Raw genomic sequence first — 3226 nt, 5'->3', positions numbered from 1 at the left:
CTTGTTGAGTATTGTTGCATCTGTAGTCATTAAGGATATCGGTCTGTTGTTCTCTTTTTTTGTTAGGTCTCTGTCTGGCTTGGGAATCAAAATGATGCTGGCTTCACAGAATGAGTTTGGAAGTTTTTCTTCTATTTCTATTTGGAATAGTTTGAGAAGAATGGGTATTAGCTCTGCTCTAAATGTCTGGTAGAATTCCCCTGGGAATCCATCTGGCCCTGGGCTCTTATTCATTGGGAGATTTTTGATAATAGTTTGATTTCTTCACTGGTTATCAGTCTGTTCATACTTTTTATCTCTTCTCATTTGAATTTTTGTAGTGCATGTATATTTAGGAATTTGTCCATTTCTACTAGGATGTCCAGATGTTGGCATATAGTTTTTCATAGTAATCTCTAATGATTGCTTGTATTTCTAAGGGATTGGTTGTAATAGATGCAATTTCATTCATGATTTTGTCTATTTGGGTGTTCTCTTTTCTTTCTAAGGAGCCTGGCCAGAGGTTTATCAATTTTGTTTATTTAAAAAAGAAAAACAACTATTGGTTTCATTGATCTGCTCAACTGTTGTTTTGGATTCTATGTTGTTTATTTCTGCCCTGATCTTTATTATTTCTCTTTTTCTGTTGCGTTTGGGGTGTTCTTTCTTTTCCCCTTTTAGTTCCATTCAGTGTTCTGTCAGATTTTGAATTTGTGCTTTTTCTAGTTTTTTGAAATAGGCCTGGATTACAATATACTTTCCTCTTAGGACTGCCTTTGCTGTCCCCCAGAGAGTTTGGATTGTTGCATTTTTGTTTTCATTTGTTTCCATGTATTTTTTAAATTTCTTCTCTAATTGCCTGATTAACCCAATCATTCTTTAGTAGGGTGGTTTTTAACCTCCACATTTTTGGAGGTCTTTCAGACTTTTTCCTGTGGTTAATTTCATGTTTCATAGCATTGTGATCTGAAAGTGTGCATGGTATGATCTCAATTCATTTACATTTATGGAGGGCTTCTTTATTCCCCAGTATGTGATCTGTCTTGGAGAATGTGCCATGTACCCTTGAGAAAAAGGTGAATTTCCTAACTTCAGGGTGCAGAGTTCTAAATATATCTATCAGTTCCATCTGTTCCAATGTGTCATTCAGGTACCATTGTTTCTTTAGTGATTGTTTTTTTGTCTGGTTGATCTATCCATTGCTGTCAGTGGAGTATTAAAGTCCCCTGCAATTAGCACATTCTTATCAATAAGATTGTTTCTGTCTATGATTAATTGTTTTATGTATTTGGGTGCTCCTGAATTCAGCACATAGATGTTTATAATTGTTAGCTCTTCCTGATGGAGAGACCCTGTAATTATTATATAATGTCCTTCTTCATCTTTTGTTACTGCCTTTACTCTAAAGTCCAGTTTGTCTGATATAAGTGTGACTACTCCAGTTTTCTTTTGGCTTCCAATCGCATGATAGATATTTCTCCTTCCCTTTACTTTCAATCTTTAGGTGTCTTCAAGTCTAAAATGAGTCTCCTGTAGACAGCAAATAGATGGATTTTGTGGAGTTTTTTTTTTAATCCATTCTGCTATCCTGTGTCATTTGGTTGGAGCATTCAATCCATTTACATTCAGTGTTATTGAAAAATGTGGGTTTAGATTCATTATGTACTCCATAGAGTTCATGTTTGTGGTGATGTCTCTGGTACCTTGTATTCTTTGCAACATTTCCCTCATAGAGTCCTTCTTAGGATTTTTTTGTAGGGCTGGTTTGGTGGTGATGAATTCTCTCAATTTTTGTTTATTTGGGAACACCTTTATCTCTCCTTCTATTTTGAGTAACAGGCTCACTGGATAAAGGATTCGTGGCTGCATATTATTTTCTGTTCATCACATTGAAGATTTCCTGCCATTCCATTCTGGCCTGCCAAGTTTCATTAGATAGGTCTGTAACCACTCTGATAGGTTTCCCTTTGTATGTTAGGGCCCTTTTATCCCTAGCTGCTTTCAGAATTCTCTCTTTATCTTTATGTTTTGCCAGTTTCACTATGATATGTCGTGCCGAAGTATGATTCATATTACGTCTTAAAGGGGTTCTTTGTGCTATTTGAATTTGAATCTCTACTCCTTTCACCAGATTTGGGAGATTCTCAGTTATAATTTGATCTAGCACCCCTTCAGGGCCTTTTTCTCTTTCTTCTTCCTCAGGAATTCCTATGATATTCCTACGGATATTGTTCTATTTGATTCTATCACTCAGGTCTCGAATTCCACTTTCCTGCTCCTGGATCTATTTCTCTCTTTTTTCTTGGCTTTCTCTTTTTCTATAACTGTGTCTTCTAATTCACCTTTTCTTCTCTCTGCATCTTCAGTCTGTGAGGTGGCTGCCTCCATTTTATTATGCACCTCATTTATAGCCTTTTTAAACTCTTCACAGCTATTTTGAAAGTCCCTAGTCATTTTATCAGTAGCTTCTCTGATCCTTTTTTTCAAGCCCAGAGATTAATTTTATGACAATTGTTCTAAATTCTTGTTCAGTTATGTTGCTTAGATCTGTTTTTAGCAGTTCTGTGGCTGTGACTTCTTCCTGGAGTTTCATTAGGGAAGAGACTTTTGCTTTGTCATTTTGGCTAGCTTTCTTTCTCTTGTCAGTTTTAAAAGCTCATTATGCACTGTGCAGCTGTTAGTATTGCTCTGTTAAAAGAGGCTCGTTGACTGTCCAGGGCCTTTCATTCCAGGAAGTGTTCTTTTAATGGTGTCTCTCAGTTTCTCTTGTGCCTTTGATTATTTTATTTCCCTACTAAACTATATCTGGGACTCTCTGTCATGCATACTTTGGCTTGCTTCTTGGGGTAGCCCTGAAAAGGAAAACGGACAAACATGGAACAAAAGCATGCAAACGCTCAGACAAATCATCAAACAAACAAATTAAAAGGAGAAAGGAAGAAAAGAAAAGTAAGGGAGAGGAAAGAGAAGAAGAGAGAAGAAGAGAAGAAAAATATAAAGGGGGGAAGAGACAAGAAAGGACAATGAATAGTCTAAAAGTGTATAACCAGTCGAGGGGAGAGATAAGGATGGGATAAGGGAGACTATATCTGGGTAGCAAGAGAGAAAAAAAAAGAGAAAGAAAGGAAAAAAAGAAAATAAAGAGTAAAAATAAAAAATATTTAAAAAATTAAAAAATAAAAAAGTAAAATAAAAGTAATAATAATAAAAAATAAATAAATAAAGCAGCAGCTCCCCCTCATGGATA

The sequence above is a fragment of the Suricata suricatta genome, chromosome 11, assembly GCF_006229205.1.
Source record: "Suricata suricatta isolate VVHF042 chromosome 11, meerkat_22Aug2017_6uvM2_HiC, whole genome shotgun sequence".
Classification (NCBI taxonomy): domain Eukaryota; kingdom Metazoa; phylum Chordata; class Mammalia; order Carnivora; family Herpestidae; genus Suricata; species Suricata suricatta.
The sequence above is the reverse complement of the archived record's forward strand: the minus strand, read 5'-3'. Positions refer to the sequence as shown.